Here is a 19,082-nt window from a genome sequence, read left to right as displayed (position 1 = left end):
GACAACATCCTCATTAATTGTATCCAATGTGCAGCACCAAAAGCAATCTTAAAACCTTGGAAGAGTCATTATTTAATTATAATGCTGCTCTCACTGTCAGACTGATCACAGACTGTAAATGGTTAAAAAAAAAAAAAAAAAAAATTACTTGACGTAATGAAACGGCAAAAAGTTGGAATGACAACATTAGTCATTACAAAATTAAGTTCAATCAGTGCTGCTAATGTGTTTCACTGTCTGCTTTGATTTTTATTTCACCGTGGAAATTCAGAGCAGCAGTTATTGCTGCACAGACAAACGTGTATTTAAATGTTTCACAATTCAATCATTGGTTATTGAGAGGAACAGCCAGACTAAATATGCTATTTTCAAATAAACAGAAAATAGATCTGTACATAAAACTAAAAAGTCCAAGAAAACTGCCCAAATTTGCCTTCATATTTGCCCAAAACAAGAAAACTGATAACTGAGGTATCATTTCACACCGATTTAAAGATAATCTTCAGTCAAGCATTTGAAAAAGAATGACAAATGGGATTGTATACATGTATGTGATATATTTCATATTATCCTGAATATTTTTCATTTCTGTGCTGCAGTACATTCATGGTCAACACTGGAGGACACCTGAAAATGTTTGCATCTGTGTGAATCTGGTTACAGTTAAGGAACAAAGCAAAGTTGGGAGAAAAATTCAGGCTACAGATTTCAAGGCTGAGCCATAGAAGCCATATTAGAGAAAAGGTGAACAAAGGTAAGCAGACAGCGATGTGAGTTACTGTGTGGGTGGCTGAATATGATTAGAGGTTTGAAAATGAACTAACTTGGTATTTTCTATTAAATTAACAATGTCTTAATGAATGATATCACAATATAATGCATTTTTGGTTTACAGCATTTGTTTTCCATCTTTTAAACAAAACTATCCGTCTGTAGACAATGCGAGGACACGTTATTTATATCAGCTCAGCCTGCTTGAGAGGAATACAGCTCACTCTTATGTATTTGAGCAGTTTTTACAAATCAACCACTCTACTTCCACCATGTTTGACGGGAATATACAACCATATATCATCCATTAAGCTTCCATAGCAGAAGATTTACTGGAAATTGACAAGGTGCAGATGATAAAGAAATTTTATGAAATTCTTGTAATCTGAAAATGAAAAAAAAATATCAGAAAGCTCCAGTCATGTACAAGTAATCCATCCATTCTTTCATATTATGATAATGTCTTTCTGGACCCAAATAATATCTGACAGTGATAACTATTGTCTGCTCTGAAGATATAACCTTGACTTTCAAGAGAGATGACAGTTCTTTGAAGTGAATTCATTCTTCCAGACAAATTCTGTCAAATGCCATAATAGTACAGTCTGGTGCTGTAATTTGGGTTAGTGAATGTGTACTATAACAGCTGGGATACATTGTTTTGTTAAAGCTTTGGGCACAACAGAAGACAACACTTGAAATGTTCAGCATCTTTTCACGGTACAATTGAACACTGACAGCTTTAGACACCCTGGAAATTAATCTTTATTAAGCTAAATTATTTTTACAAGCTGATGTTTAAGTACTTCTGGAATGATTTAACAAACACATAATTGAGCTGTCACACTGTAAAACCTCATTCTTTGTTGGATATTCTCTCGAGCATCATCTATGAGCGCAGAAGCATACAAATGTAACAGGACTAAATCAACATTCCTTGCTTTGTTTCACCTTCATTTCTAAATGTCTCATCAATCAGACAGGCCTTCACTCCAAAATGCAAAGAAATGTTTTTAATTGACAAGAACCTGGATGCTGAGGTAGGGCTGGGCCTTCTCCCGTTTTTCTAGGCTGAATGCCAATATACATCCTTTAATGGCATTTAATACAGATTGGGATAAATGTTCAGGTTTAAGTCAATGCATATGATGTAACAAGCACTTTTACTTAAAGACTGTGCAAACAGCAAGTATGTTAACAAGAATAACACCACTTCCCAGTTCGAAATTATACAGCTGCATAGTAGTTAATTAAAAGGCAGACTTGAATATCCTAAAAAAAAAAACTATTTAATTCAAATAAGCAAACATCCACTCCTACAGGGCTGTGCAAATAACAAATGTAGACAAAAAAATTTACATATCTCATAAAATAAAACTTCTAAAGACTAGAGTTGATCAGCACGTGACATAATCTGATATAATCAACTTAATGTTGTGTTTTGTTATCAGTGGTACTTCCATGGAAAGGAAAGTGATTCTGTTTTCCACAGAATATGGCCACAGTCAGTCAGTCAAACTGTTTTTTTTAAAAGAAAGTTGCTAAGTTAGCAACAATGATAAAAAGTTGTAAGCGAGTAAAGCTCAGATTTTAAACAAAAGGGAAGGGTGGGGGGTAGCTGTGAGAACGGCTTTATGCAGGGCACAGATGGCATTAGATTCCATTTGTATAAGCAGTGTTAACTGATTTCAAACCCTGTTTGAGTAAACATCATTATAAATTAAAAGCTCTGCATACCGCCGAGTCCCATATGCCCTTGTACTTGTGCTGCTTGTGGGATTTAAAACTTAATGCTATCAATGACAAAGGCCTCATGTCCAAGTTCAAATTTCTAAATTATTTTACCTAATCAGTCTATTTCTTATTACGTGTTGTCTTATTACAGTTGCACTGAGCTAGGGTGATGTCCCCTTTGACTGTAATGTATCGCATCAAAGCCTCAGAATTCATTTGAGACCATAAACGCTATCGACATCCAAGCAGCATACTTTCAGCTTTGTGTGTGTGTGCCTTCCTTTCTATTCAATTGAGGAGATGATGTAATGGTGAAAATCTGGAAAGCGATGTGGTTGTGGAAGCATAACAACTGCCTGGAGTGACATCTGAGGAACATTCTATACAGCTGATATGCACTAAAGCTTGGTGACAGTGGGTGTCTGATCAGAGAGGCAAAGTACCCCAGGCATGTTCCTATAAAGAACCTATGTCACAAAAGAAGCCAGCGTATGCCTACTCCAATTTTAAAATCGTTACAGCCACAAAAGGATTGAGAGAAATTTCAGTAAGGAGGATGTGAAAATTTTGTGGAAGGAGAATTTGGGCAAGGCTCAGACTGCTGAAGATGAATATCCTGAATGTGAGATTGCACTCAAAAAGTAAGAGAGGAGTTCAACTTGCAGCCTTCTACTCGTTTTGAAAGCTGCAGGCAGCTGAGCAATTGGGGTGCCTTAAATTGGCAAGTGTTTCTAATATTTTGACTTGTTCTTACAAGATTTATTGTAGGATTGTTGCACTAGACGAATTGGTGTACCTGTTAAACTGGAAACTTAGAACTTTTTAATGCTGAACATATTCTTTTTTTTCTAAACTCTGCTCATAGAGGTGAACACACCAACATAAAATTTTTTTTGTTTTTACACACATTCCTGCATCATCCTGTATCCAACTGAATCTGAGAGACTTGCAAAAAAGTAATGGTTTGCGGTTCCACTTATTATAGCTAAAATAATTAAAATATTTGTGGTAATTAAATCAATTGTCTTTACAGTAATTACAGAAGAAGTTAGTTTCATCAAACATGCCTCTACTGCAACCAGCAAAATAACAAGTTAAGCCAAACTACAAGCGGTGACACTTAATTTAAATTATTGGGTGTTTTTAATAAGAATGGGTTTAATAAGAGTCCCAGTATCAAAATATGATATCAATTCTAATTGAGGCAATTTTCCCAAGCTAAACTTCAATTTGCACATGAAATTTAGGATTACCAAATGAGTCCTGTATGACAAACCTGTGAAAGGATCACTGCTCATCAACATTCTCACATTTCGGTTTATAGAATGACAACAGCTATCTGGAGTATCAACACAAGCAGCCTTTTTGCAGACAGCAAATTAAAATACTTACAGAACACCTGTTGTGAACACTACCTTAAAAAACATCTATGCCTGTAAATACTTCTCAGATTACACAGATTTTCTAGAGCAGAAATGTTCCTAAATTTTCATAAAATCAACATTATCTGATTTTTATTATCTTGCATCTGAAATATTAAAAGAAAGCACGTGTTTATTGTAAAATATGCCAGAGGCTGCTGAATGGTTCAAACAAGTAATGGTTAGCAGGACAAACAAATTAACAATAATGCTAAATCTTTCTGGCCTAAACTTCTCTGAAGTGATGCGTTTTATTTACAGAAACGTAAGTCCAGAAAGACTCAATATACCAGGTGATACTGTGCAACCGAGTAAAAAAAATACCAATTTATGTTTCTGGAAACCACAGAATATGTTTAATCTTTAAGTTTTAGCCAATCAATCCAGCCGTGTTTCCCCACCTCTGAAAGGGGATGTCCAGGGCTTTGAATGAATGAAAACTGAATTTCATGTCAAAATGATCTTCTCTAAACCTAAACTCGATCAAACATTGAGTTGTCTCTTACTGGTGTTGAACTCAGGTCCCGCCCCCCCACCAAAAAGTGTTTAGTAACACTTTTTTTCAAATTTATAATAACAAATAAACACATGCAGATTAATATGCTTTGAATTGTTGATTGCATTCCAACAGAGTTTCCTTTTGATTAACATGCGCTTACCTCTGTCCAGATAAATTATCCAGATACATTCATGCACAGATGGCTACCATTTCTCATGTCTGAAAAGCTCTCAAAATGCAAACATGGCTGTGTTTATCTTAGTCTTGTCTTACACACTCCACTCCCTTTTGGTTAGTATGCAAGTTCAATTACATCATATTTGTTATTATTTCAGGCAATTCACCATATTCTAAGGTCAAGTCGGGGTGCATAGCAACCAAAGGTTTCCGTTGATTTTAAGTGAATGTATCCCAATAAGTCTTAGAATTTGGCCATAATTTGAAGGTGAACAACGAAATAGGTTCTAGTAGTCGTTAAACCTTACATGCTCTTTCTGTGGTAATATCTCACAAAGAAGCTAGGAAGGACTAATGAGGTCTGTCATAAAAGATTCACAATAGTCCCTCTGCCCCCAGCCTTGCCACAGTTGCTGTGGAAACACACCTTCAGACCATTTAATCTGTTCCAATGACACACAATTAAACAACAAGGTAGAAACTCGCCTTTGTATACAGATGCAGAGCCCAAACCATTCAAGGATACATGCGGTACACATAAATTTATCACTATCATTCTTCCATTAAAAAAAGGTTTGATGCTCAAATGATGCAACAACTGATAGAATATTGACAAAAGTCAGTGAAGTCACAGATCTGCAGTCCTTAGTGATAATACTACACCTGAACAAGCCTCTGACTTTTAAAGGAGTTGGTGTTCAAGACCAGGTGGCCCTCAAGAGAAGATGGCGCACGTGTGTCACATTAAAAACAAATCATGACTCCCATCTGCCTTGGCACTAATGCTGCTATCTTCTCCCTGCATGTAGTAAGCCTCCCATAAGTTTAAGCTGGACATGAGTGGAATATTTAATGTCCCCACTCGGAGATGCACCAGTTGGCACATTAACCTTGTTACATTAAGTGGAATTAGGGGGAGCTTAGCACTGTGCCCATTGCTACAAGTATTTCTATGTATAGTTTATTACACTTTTCTTTTGAAAAAACAAAAATAGCATGAACAGTTGTGATTTATAACTGTGGGTTATACAGTGGGTTATTGCTTTCCTCATTACTGAATTGATGTTTTCTGTGCCAAACCATCCCCTCTAATAGCTAACATTTGGTTAAAGCAAACAGCGAGTTATTAGTATAACCATCCTACATTTACATGTTAAAAAAAAAACAAAAAAAACAAAAAACATGCTGCCATAATTTTGAAAAGAGCTGGCTCATCTCTGACCCCCCTTTTAACATCTGCTTCCTGTATGTTGCTACACCTATTGTGAGCTTCAATGTCGTGAAGAGATGGCTGCGATTCAGAAAGAGGATTAAAATTTGTCAAGAACATTTTTTGAATATCGTAGCAGGCTGTGGATTGGAAGAATTCAGAAAGGCCAAAACAACAGTCTGGATAAGGATTTTGCAGGGATTTCCACGATTCAAACAGCACAATGTTAATAGTCTTTGTTTGGATTAATCCAGCAGAACACAAGTATTCTGAGGCAATGTTAAAACGAGATGGTGAAATGAGCTTGAACTGGATCCTGTTATGTTCCCCTAATGCTCCTTTGCAACCAATTCTATGAAATATGTGTATCAATAAAAGCTTTACAGTCTTTCGCAGCATTTCAATAGGTTAGTTGTGATTATGATAATTACAGCATTTCCTCCTTTGTGTAATACAACCAACACAATGATGTTTCCCAACTTAACAAAACAATATATATATATATATATACAAAAACATCTTATCGCTTGTTTTGTTCTTGATGCCGAAAATAAAAACTGACTGGTATAAAAGTATAAAAGTAAAGAGTAAGATTTGTGTTAACTCTACAGTGGATTTGAAGTTAGGATTAGTTAAACTAATGGATTTCAACCCTTGGCTTGCATCTCCAAACTATTCCAAAGATGTTAAATGTGCATAAAAAACTGAAACATTTGACAGTACAGACAAAAACCATGATGTACCATAATAACTTAATATCAGTAAGTATGCAGCATTGTTTGCAACAAAATACAGACTTAGTGAATAATATGTCTTTGGAGAAGATAAATCCCTTTTCTGTAGGGCGCCCTTGGGGAAGCAGTAAACATAAACTAAATCCCAGCACCTGTTTGGAATTTATGTTGTGGATCTTTGATGGTAGTTGCAATTTAATTTTTATTGAACAGCTCATGGATGCAATAACCTTAAATAATTAATGCAGAGGAAAATGATTACCTCACCAGAAGTTATTATGCAACTACAGTTACAACACAACACAACACAAGGACAAGCAGATATATATATATATATATATATATATATATATATATATAAGCAATACACTGTAAAAAGCAATACTCATTCTGGGGTTACTCCTCCAACATAAATGCTGCATCGTACAGCATGTTGAAATGACATAAGACTGCATGAAATGTGGGGATAATGCTTAAACACAACAAATAGTAACTACGTAATACATAAGAATTGTACTTTTGTTAACATACAAATGTAAAGAAAATAAAACAGCCCCTCCATTGTTTTTAATGTATTAAATTTCTCAAAAACTTGCAACAAAACAGAAACTGCTCTGAGGTCTGCAAGTCATTGAAGTCAAAAAAGTAAGAAACTGTCTGTGTGGAGCAGTGGTAAATGGCCTGGAGCAGAATACCTGGGGAAAAACTGCAAGTTACATTACAAATTAATTTGACTCACAAATATCCTATAGAGACCATAATCTGCAAGTCATGAGGGAATGGACTGAAAAAAAGGATTTAAAGTCAACTGAATAATGCATGCCTCCATTACCTAACACGAATTGAGTTACTTGAGGTGAGTGAAATACAATAATTGTTTTCCATAAAAGCACTCCCATCCCAGGCCATTAGCTTTAAATAGTGAATCAAAGAACTTTCATTGCACACTGTACGTCACACCATGAAAACAACCCTGAGATACTCATTTGAAAACATATAAATAATTAACAGGTCACTTTTGGTCAATGTTGTATTCAAGGCAGGTGCTGCTAGCTCCCAATAAAAAGTAGCACAACAACAATTCCCCCAGCTCTTTTATTCAAACTTCATGGAGTGGTTTTATGTAAAATTAATTTTGTTCTAAAAGAATGCATCTTGTTGGAAGCTGAGACCTAAATGGCGCATGATATGTCACTAATAAACTACTTCTTTTGCATGCTAAGCTGCTGCACATTGAATTTAAATGAATGCTTTTATAATCTCAAAAGAAAATGTGAAATACCTGGTATGAACCAAAAGACAAACAAATTAATAATTGAAAAATAAAAGTGAAAAATTAATTAGAAAACATACCAAGTACTGTAGTTGTGATATTCCAGGGCAGTAACACAGCTCACTCACACCAAAATGAAACACCCTTACAGGACACCAATGTCTGCGACCTTGCATCACACCCATGGCTCTTAAAGCCTCTCAGTCCCACCATGTGTTATGGACTTGTTCCTCACATTACTTCTAAGAACTGCCCACCACTCACACATTCAGTCGACTCCATACACACTCTGCTGTAATCTCTGCTCCAGGGTAAATTCTCATACTGTGCAGCTGAAAGTGCCTCAAAGGCACTGCTCACAGATGATTGCCAGGACAGGAGATTGAAAATCCCAACTGAGAATAGAAACCAGAAAAACAATGATGTTAATATACAACCACTAAGTCAGGATGTGAAGGAAAGAATACTATTAGATAAGAAATAGATGCTCATCATCCATACCTTGTTATTGTTTTCACACCTCAATTTTTCACTTTTAGTCTAAATATTAAATAAATTCTAGGTGATTTATATAATATGAGTGATACAAGAAAGTGGTGCTTAACTTGGGAGAAACAAACAATTATTTGATTAAATGCTTTAAGTGGTGCTTTACTGGTCCAGTTGAGATGCAAATTTTAGCAAAGAACAAGCCAAGAAGCAAAGAACAAGCTTAGTACAAGAACAAGATTAGTAATCCAGTAGGTCTAGGATCACCTCTTAGTGTGAATGTACATGCTTATGACACAAGAAAAAAGAAGAATAACTGGTAGTCCAGCCAAAACTGTACTTTTAAAATATATTCAAATAAGTTAGTCTGATGGTAAGTTTGATGCAAATCTTACAAAATTAAGTTTCTCAAAACCAAACAAAAAGACCTACATAATGAAGTTGGGGATCACATCACTGTTGCATGTATACGCTCAATTAGACTAATGCTAAACTGTGGCTGGTGCCAATTCTCCAATCAATGCTCTGAGAACATATCATCGGTATTGTTTGTGCACAGGTCCAAGATGTAATAGTATCACAATCAACAGCTGTAAATCTTGTGATAACAGCATATTCGTAGATTCTCTGTAGAGAAGCATTCACATGACGGTAAAACCCATGCCTAGTAAAATGTTCAAACTGTAACCATGTATTTGTAACATGTAGATCTAATCTTTAACAATGATACTAACCATAACCACATATTTATGACTCGTAACCCTAACCATTAACGGGTGAGAGCACAGTGTAAAAGTAAGGAATCCTAAAATGAAAGAAGTACAAAAAAAGCAATGACTATGAAAAATGTGATACAGATAAAGTCTCAAATCAGCTATCTGTTGCATGAAGATCTGTGGATTAATACCTTCCACCAACCAACCCGCCTTACAAGAGTTTGTGGCCAAATGAAGGTTAGGTAGATGGAAAGTGGACATCATAATTTGGGACACACATAGTGATGGGCGAATGCTTATGTGCCGCTTAGGGCTGGATTTAAAAAAAAGAAAAAGAAGGAAAACTAAATTTTTCCAACTCTAATTGATTTTCATTTGAAAAATCCAATATAGATTAATACAATTCTTGAATCGATTTCTATTATGCTAGTTTAACTGATGTGTGGCATCATTTTGGATATAGAAAGTATGCCAACCAAGAGTAGATTGCCAAAAGAAAATTTTCAATAATGTACCTGATCAAAACTGTATTTTATTAATTTCCTAATTTATTGCACTTTTGTGAAAATCTCTTTTAGAGCCAAACCAAATTTGTACTGAAACTGAATTGATGGAAAAAACTTAGCTGGCACCAAAATTAAATCCTGTTTGAGATGGGTTGTGATTCCATTCAATATCAATTCAAGGCATTTCAAGGCTTTTCATTTTAAAAACTACTGGAGAAGCTCTAGTAAGAGCCATGCAAGTCCTGATTTATGTACACCGACTGCTATACTCTGGAACCTGTCTCCATTTCAGTTGACCACCCACTAAAGTCTTCACTTATCCACTGTGATGCCACCAAAGAAAATGTGACAAAAGAAGGAAAAGGTTATTATTTGAGAGAAGTGCTACTTTGTAGATTTAGCACAGTCACTGAAAAACAAGAAGGGTGGTGTTCACTTGTGCAGATATGTACCTCACTCAAAAGTGTTCATTTTTCTGAATTTCAACACCCACCTTCATCAAGAGCCATTATTGTGGTACAATTAAAGAGGCGGCTTTAAAAAAAAAAGTGTTCAGTTGCTGCTGTTCTTTGTTGTTATGTAGATATGTGTGAGTGAGGCAGGAAACTCCTCAAAAGGATCATTCAAGTGAATAAAAGGGGAGAGGGGAGTCACTGCACTGAAATTTTTATCTTACAGCAGTCTTTCTTTCAATATAAAAGTTTGAACTCCCACTGACTGTAATCTTTAGCACAGGAATAAAGGGGTCATTTTAAATGAAAGGACTGAGAACACAGGTTGAGTTTACAAAGAAAATGTGACAATACAGGAACAAAAGCCATAAATGACAAAGAGAAGTACACTTCATGGTGTGGTTGCTGTGCTTTCTCCTAAAAACAGAAATAAAGACAGCAACGTTCCCAATGGGTCCGCACTGATGCCATTTTCTCCTCTTTAAAGAAACCGAGAACATTTTCAGGCTGTGGTGTATAAGAGGTAAAAGTACGTAAACTGCTGCAATGCAGCCAACTCTGCCCCGATTAAGGAAAGTAACCAAGGTAAGTGGGCTGACAAATAATTAAATAAAAACGAGGGTGAGAAAAGTCACTGTGGGAGGTTAGCTGGGGCAAAGATGAACACGAGTCTCATCCTAATTATTCCTGAACAGCATGAGGCATGTCTTCTCTGAGCATTGTGGGAAACGAGATGTGTTAAGGAGAGTGGGAGTGTAAAGATTTAAGTTTTGATATAATGATGAGTCTCCAACACCAACAGCCAGGGAGGCTGAAAAGAGGAGGAGGTGTATTGATGACACTATTTCAACTACATCTACCAACAATGTTCCGAAATAAATTATTAACATATAAGCAATAATGTGCTGAGTGTTTGGCATTGAGCCACCCCTCATCTTTTTTCAGTTTGTTTCCAAGGAGCTAGACATACTTCTAATCTTTGAAAGTGGTCAGAAGCAATAGTTCTTTAGGCCATCTGAAGGTCTGTCAAATTAGCCCAGCTACATGCATTCCTTTAGCTGGACCATTGTCCTATTCCTAGTATACATGCTCAGGAGCAAGTGCATGTCTGACACCACAATGCTGTGGGCTAAATGAAAAAACGTTCAAGACATTCTGCTACTTCTAAGTTAGTGTCTCTGTGGGTGATCACTGTTCATGTATAATTAAAGTATTCACTGTACAAACCATCTTAAAGTTCCTTGAATGGTAGTTTTGTCACATAATGCTGCAGCTACAAAAATCTGTATCAAAACATCTGGTGCATTTAAATATCTAACAAAAGAAATGGATAATATATGTGAATAAGAGAAGCTTTATTAGGGATTTGGCTGTAATAACATAAACTTACGTTTCTCTGATTTTACAAAGAGATGGAGCTTTGGAACACGTGTGGAACACTTAGGTCTATTTAAGTCTTGTTAAATGAAAACATGCAGTGATTCAACATAAACATAAACCCTGCATCTACTATCAGAACACACAGTTATTTTAATTGCTAACAAGCTTTTGCAATTACTGGAGATTTTTTTTTATGACAACTCTTCAGTAAGATTAGAAAGCATCTGAGACACCACTCTGGCCTTCTCACCAGACTTGCATATCAGAGAATCAGGTCTGGAGATCATTTATTGACCTACTAAGGGGAGCCAAAGAAATAATATGTATAAATAAATAAACTGAAATTTGTCACAGAATCACAGTCGTCAACAATCCTGGTGAAGAAATGATTTCTGTGTCATCTCGAACAGAACATCTTACAGTCTTCGGCTCCAGTTATCTACAGGAGAACCTGCAGAATTTAAACTACTAGTTAAATACAAATCCACTACAGGTTTACATTTTTTACATGTATATTAGTAATTCTAGACTTATCTGCATATTCTGCTATGATACTGCAAGTAAATTCATAAAGACCTTTTATTTTATGTACGCCACATTCTTGGGCAATTAAAGATAAGTCTGAATAGGCTTCAACTCTACAGACGATGAATTAGTGAAATGGTTGCACGAAATATATAAAGTCTTTTTGCCTTTGCTGGGAAAGAGTAATCTGCCAGCGTGTTACGTTAGTGGCCTCCAGTAATGTTTATGCTGCTTTATAGCTGGCACAAGCTTTTCAATACACCTGAGATGCACTTTAATTTAATCTGGCTCATCAGGATCAATAAATGTGTCTGAACTGTGACTCTTTGGGACATACTGCCTGTTAATAGGGCATAGTGATTTTAGAGTGACCATTTTCCACAACCTTATAGACACAACATTGTCTTCTGTTATAGTGGAAGTCTGAAAACCAGTCAAAGAACCAGGGTGTTACCAGATCGTGCAAAGCAATTGTCTTGCATACATTGCATAATTTTTTCTCTCACACAGCCCTTTTCATACAGCATGTAAATGTAGTAAGGTACAGAAGGATAGCTTTGAGAAAAGAGAGATATGTGAGTGGGAGGGAAGGGGTTCCAAAAGCTGAGGAGAAGGCGGAGTTGTGGGAAAGGATACAGGGTGCATGATCAAAGCCTATATTTTGAAATCACTTACTTCTCCATTAGTTTGATTAATGGGGCCAACTTCGCAGTCAGACAGAGGCAAGGGGCTTGAAAAATGACGCAATTACGGCTTTTTGAATAGAGGGCTGAAAACGCTTGTTTGAAAGAAGGATCTGGAGGAGATTTTACAGGGCATCCTGGACAGCAGACTTTCTCCTCTTCATCCATCTACCCTCCTGCCACACACCCACAGCACCATAACCCTTCCCCTCTAAGGCGACTCATCAGGCTTCGAAGCATGCTTAACTGGTCCTTTCTAAGCAGGGGGAGCATATATAAGTGTAAACTCTGACTGATACGCATTAACATTTTTTTTTAATGTTTGGCTATATTCTGTCTAATATTCAAATGATGCACCCTTTCACTCCCCTAAGGCATTTTGCATTATTTTTATGTATTTCTGAATAGAGCACATTTCAACACAGTAATGTTCAAACACTGATTGAGCAATATGAAAGAGATACCCAGGGCCACATGAGATGTTTTATTGAAACATTTTAATGTAACAGTGTGAGTTATCTCTTTAGATCAACCTTAAAATCAGTGGAAGCAAAGCAGACTACTTTATCCTCTATATCTAGTGTTTTAATTTTTTTGTTTGTTTTATACAAACTGAAGACCATTCATACCCTCTTCTTTTTTAATTGGGTGTTAAAAAAGCCTGTAAAATAAACAAAAAGAGAGACCTAATCCTGTAAAATCTTAAGACCTTTACTTTTAGATAAAAATAAAAAAAAATACTACTGACCTGTGGAAATGTTTAAAAGATTACAAAAACACAAACATTTTAGACAAACCTTGCCCAAGATGAACTAGGAGTCATTATTATTATTATTAGTTGTTATTAACAATTAAACCCGTCTTTACCCAATAATACAGTGGATGTTTTTATGAGCCACAGTGTGAGGGATGCAGACAGTTGAAGACAAAGCAACCCACTAGGTTCTCAGATCTAGTTAACTAATTAGTTCAAATCCCTGCACCACCCAGATGAAGGATAAAAAAGAAAGAAAAAAATAGTAAAGAGCCTACATCACAGGCAGAAAGAAAAGAGAAACATTTTACACTCCAAAGTTTTGAGCAAGTATGTGGAATCTAGAAAGGTCAGGAAAACCTCCATCTAAATGCCACCTGGTCGATCCAGTTTTACATAATAACTACTTTTCCACAAGTGTCTTTGTTGTAACTATGATTACATTTTCTGGTATATGTGGGGGGGGGGAATCCAAATTATGAAGGTAAGGAATCAGCAAATATCAGCTTTCTGTCAGCTTTCTGTCTGTCAAAAAATGTTTATCATGAGTTGTGAAACAGGGAGGAAATAGATTTTTTTCTGTTTTTAAAAAACAGAAGAATGAGCTATAATTTAATGCTGCAGGGATCCTTAAGGGAAAATTGAGTTTACAAAAGGAAATGAATGCAAAGAAATGTAAAAAGAAGATTAACGTGAGTAAAATTTTAATTTGACAGAAGACTTGTTGACATAATATTCTAAATAGTTAAAAGTTTAAATTATGCTTCATATCAAATTATGCAAGTGTTGCAAGAAATTTCAGTGAAATCTGTCCCTCTGCTCATTTACACATTCACCCTGGGATTCTCTAAAGAGCACTCCATGTGCGGTTTTTACATCAAAATCAGTTAAGGATTTTATTCAATGCTCCAAAAGCAAAGCGAATGTGCAAATGCAAATGCAGAAGTACTCGCAGCCCTATAAAACTCCCACAGGTTTGTGGGCAATGCCCTTCTCAGAACAACAGGTTCCTGTAGTGAAGTGCTGGTGACCTGTTGCAGAGATAATAGCTTTATTGAATGCTTGGGAGAGTGTAAATAATGGTGATTATAGATACAGTAGTGCCTGAAAGTTTGGAAATTTTACCTGTTAATGATTAAGTATTACCTAAAAACAACAAAAAAAAACAAAAAAAAAAAAACAATGTATCACCTCGTTGAATTCGCCATTCTAAAATGTTTTTCAGCCATTTGGTTATACAGTGTATGGCCCTTACACACCAAACCAAGTCCAGAGTCTGATCATTACATATAGAACCTGAGAACCTTGCAGACTACATCTGAGAACGTTCAATCTACGCCTGCACAAGAGTACATACAAGCAAGGCGGCATTAATTTATACCTTATACAACATGGTAAAAACAAAGCAATGTTGGTATAAATTCAGGTCATTATCATTTCAGTTTTCAGTATCCAACATAGTTACAACTTCATGTGATTTTTAAGTATCTGATTTGGAATGATTTCAATTCAACTTGGACCATTTTACACATGTATGATTTCATAAAGAAAATATATCAAAACACAACGGTAAATGTCACAATGATGTAACGAACCCGTTCACTACACTTAACAGCCAATTAGTGATCTGATGATCCGACACACCAGATGCTGATTTAATACATTCTGTTAGCTGAGGAACTGTGGCAGGGTGTGACAGAAGCCACAGTGCGAGAAAAAAAAAAAGAGACGCTCCTAAAAGCTGATTGCTGGTATGATGTATAAAGGACCTTAGTATGTTTAGAGTCATGTTGCTGCATGACTCACTTACTGTTAAAATTCTCCTCACAAACATATATGACATTTTCCTGTAGAATTAGGACTCAGAAGTAAAGACCCAAACCCTGGTACTACCATCATCATGCTTTCCTTTCTACAATCCTAATATCGGATGTCAAATAATCAACTTTCTGTAGGTCTTAAAGTATTGATCAACCCCTATGTTCTTTTTGGAGAGCAGTAGCTTTTTTTTCCTCTTTCCCGTGTCCTGTACACCATTGTCACCCAGAGTTCTCCTGATGGTGAACTTAGGGACATCAACATTAGCCACTGTGAGAATTTACCATGCGTTTCTTGGTAACCTCATGAAGCATTGCACTCCCTGCTGTTGCTGTGATCTTTGCTGGTCGACAAATCCTAAGAAGGGCTGAAATATACCTTCATTTGTACACAATTTGTATCAGTATGAACTCGTGAGGTCAAATGTTTTCAGGGATGGTTTTGTCACCTTTTCTGCTGTCCTGCAGACTCAAATGCTAGATTCTAGTTTTACTTTCTAATTTATTACAAATTCTGTAAATTCACATAATTTCGCCAATCGCAGAAATAAAATTGGATAATTTTTTCACAATCATTAACTTACCAAGAATAATATTTTATTTTATTTATCTGGGTTATCTTTGTCTGCTTTTAGGACTTCAGTGATGCTGTTGGCTGTATGTAGAAAAACTATCAAGCATTGCCATTATTGGTAATTTCATATTAAAGATATACAAAAATATATTTTGTGAGATGTTTATACCTCTCGCGTAGTAGGCTGATAATTAACAAAATAGGGAGTGTTTTGTTAGTAAATTCCTTTACAGTATAATGTTAAACAAGAGTGAGACAGCTAAAGAAATAAGAAACAGCTGAATTATCAAGCTGCTGATTCTTTTCAAAGAAATGGACAAACATGACAGAACTAAAGAAAAGCACAGAACGATTAATGCAGCAGTTACTCAGTTAATCATTTCAACTCTATATCTTCACATACGGTATTTAAGCATAAATGGATACAGTACATGGCTATACAGTTTCTTGCAAGTGTGGGTGTTAACACAGACCTGCAAATTAGTCTTCAAAAGAATGTATAAATATGCATGAACACATGTTGGACATTGACTCAAATATTAATGCAAAAGTAAAGCCGGGAAAAAGAAAAAGTAAGCAAGTGAAACAGGACACTTGAACCAGCTGCTATATTATTCATATTCTTTTCACTGGAACAATACGTTGAACTTTTTCTCCAGAGCTTCTGGACTGTGGTGTGTTATGTTCTGGATACCAATACAGTACTCGTTTTCCATGTGGTTGGCTTTGCAATTACCCTTGTAAGTTGTACTGTATTTTGAGACTTCCACTTGGGAATTGGGCAATAATCCTGGGCTCACAGCAACAACTTCACAGAGACAGAACTTTTCGACTATATTGCAGGGTTGTGGTATAATTGCATCTCATATTATGCTGCAGGGAGAAAAATACACAGAGTGATAAAGCTATTAATGTGTACAGACAAAGTAACTGTGTTTTGACTATTCTAATTTCACACGAATATGAGTTACAAAAAGACTTTGCAGGGGTAGGAAGTGAAGAACAACTAGAAATAGCTAAAGTGACTATGAGACACACACACACACATAAATAACTATCACATATTCAAGAGTAATTTCAGCAGATTCCAACTACAGTTGCTGGCTTTTGGGTTCCAATCCAACTGTTGGCTGGCTTACAAAAACAAATGAACAACAAGCTCTGCATAGGCAACTTTGCTATTTACTCCTGACACTTATGTATAACTACAGAGGTCACCAGATAAATGAGATAGACTTCACTGGGTGCCTTTTACAAGATTAACTGTTCTCCCTCCTGAAGAAATAAAAGTTGCCCAAGAGGTGTACTATTTCAATAATGCTAACCATGACTCATAATCATGAACATTAATCAAACTTTATCACACTGTGTCAGGACAAGAATGAGTTTTGGGAAATACATAAACTGTAAAGGATCTTGTGCTACATACCCAGATGTATGAAGAATTTGTGCTTTTGCTTTTATAAGATAGGTACAGAAGAAGCTGAAGCAGCCACAGAGGCTGAGAAACGATCAACTGTTGGGACAGTGTTATTTTCATTGCTTTGCCATCAGTTTGATAATAATCATCTTCACAATAATTTCAATATGCAAATGATTCACCCTTTGAAGTCTCTTGACATTTACCAATATGAATGACTAAGCCATCAACTAAGATAAAGCATGATTTGAATTAACCAGCACTACCTATGAATAGACCAGTTTTTTATGAGGATTGTTTTTTATGAAGTAAAGAGCTCACCAATGGCCTTGGTTTCAATTTTGATATCAAAGTTTCTATATACAACCGTTTTTATTATACTACTTTAACCTACACAGAGAAAGCACACGATGTGGAGGCTTTAATAGATTTTGCTGGAGTAAAACACTTATTTACAAAGTGCTGCAGAGTTGTATGCATGGGCAAAGTCATTCTGAATATTTGACTCTCACATTTACTAAACACTGAGTTTGACATGCAGGAAGTACCATTAATTGATCACGGAATGCAAGAGCCATCAATTATTTACCAGTCTAAAAGTAGCATTTATTCGCCACAAAAAGCAATTAATGTTTTGTTGGTGTGCACTGCAGTTTCTACAAGGTGGCAACACCTTGAGTTCTTGTGGAGAAAAAAATCTAATTGAGTTGCTGATCTCAGTCACAGCCCACAGAGTCTATTTTCTAGAGAGGCAACACAATAGTAGTTCCACTCAAACTCATCAAGCAATATTATTACAGTATAATATTGACCATTCCACCACAATTTCGGTGTTACTAAATTACAGAACAATTATTCATGAGTGTATAACTGTAATACCTGGAATCACAATTATAAGGTATTTTATTTAGTGCTGTGTTTTTTAGTTTTGTATATTTTTTAAAACAAGCTACAGTTTATCTCTATGACTGGCTTATTACTAATGGCCTCCACAAAAGGACTAGAGATGAAAATTTGCTTCTACTATCAGCAGCAATACACATTTTGTACATTGTCCCTGCCATATAAACAAATAGAAAATACATAGAGAAGATCATAGAACTAAATGAGTATGCAAAGAGGGAAATGAACACAAACAGAAATGAAGACACATAAAAGCACATTGTGCAATAAGAGTAGACCACAGAAGATGACGATTGGTTGGGAGGGGGAACGGGCAGAAAGATAAAGTGCCCCTGTAGAGAGAAATGCTAAACCATTAAGATCTGGAAAAATACAAAGAGGAAAGGAGGGAATGTCCTGTAAAAAGGGACAGAAGGAGAAAGATAGACAAAGAGAGAAGAGGAGAGAACAGAGGGCAACAGAGGATGAGATGTAGGACAATGATAGATCATTTTCTGGCAGCCTCAATTTGTCATGCTGTTATTGGGAGGAAAATGGAATAGAGGAGCAGCAACAAGGGTCAGAGGGAGAGGACAGGGGTCCAGAGGTGGGAGGGTTAAGACAGAGAGGAGCAACGCCAGCAGACAGTAAGCATGATAAACTCCACACACCTCATCCCTTCTAGCCTTCAAATGGCACAGGAGGCCAAAATAAAAATAAATAAATAAAAATAATAAATAAATACATTTTAATTCTTAGGTGCATTATTTTTTTATCCACTTTAAATAAAAATACATTAAAAAATTATGATTTAAAAAGTGTTTTCTTTAATAGAAATATATAGAGATTAACCTTTGTGCAGTCTGTGTATGACAATGAAGACAGATCCACTGATTCAGTTTCAAACCATGATCATATGTGTTACTGTGTCATCAGGCACCTTGTTCTCTCCTCTCAAGGGAAGGGTGATATCTGCAGGAAGAGACTGCCCAACCTTCCTCAACAAAATAAACAGTCCAGCTCATTTCATACTTCATGGTTCTGCTGGTCTATGGTATCAGCTGA

At 36.0% G+C, this 19,082-nt stretch overlaps 1 protein-coding gene across 2 annotated transcripts in view; it reads right to left on the bottom strand.

Moving 5' to 3' along the window:
- grid1a (glutamate receptor, ionotropic, delta 1a) overlaps nucleotides 1-19,082 on the bottom strand; it is a 234,249-nt gene that overhangs the window by 52,980 nt on the left and 162,187 nt on the right. The window lies entirely within an intron of this gene.

This window comes from Leuresthes tenuis, unplaced genomic scaffold (assembly GCF_036924035.1).
Source record: "Leuresthes tenuis unplaced genomic scaffold, fLeuTen1.0.hap1 SCAF_8, whole genome shotgun sequence".
Classification (NCBI taxonomy): Eukaryota; Metazoa; Chordata; class Actinopteri; order Atheriniformes; family Atherinopsidae; genus Leuresthes; species Leuresthes tenuis.
Note: the sequence above shows the minus strand (reverse complement) of the source record. Positions and strands in the feature narration are given on the sequence as shown.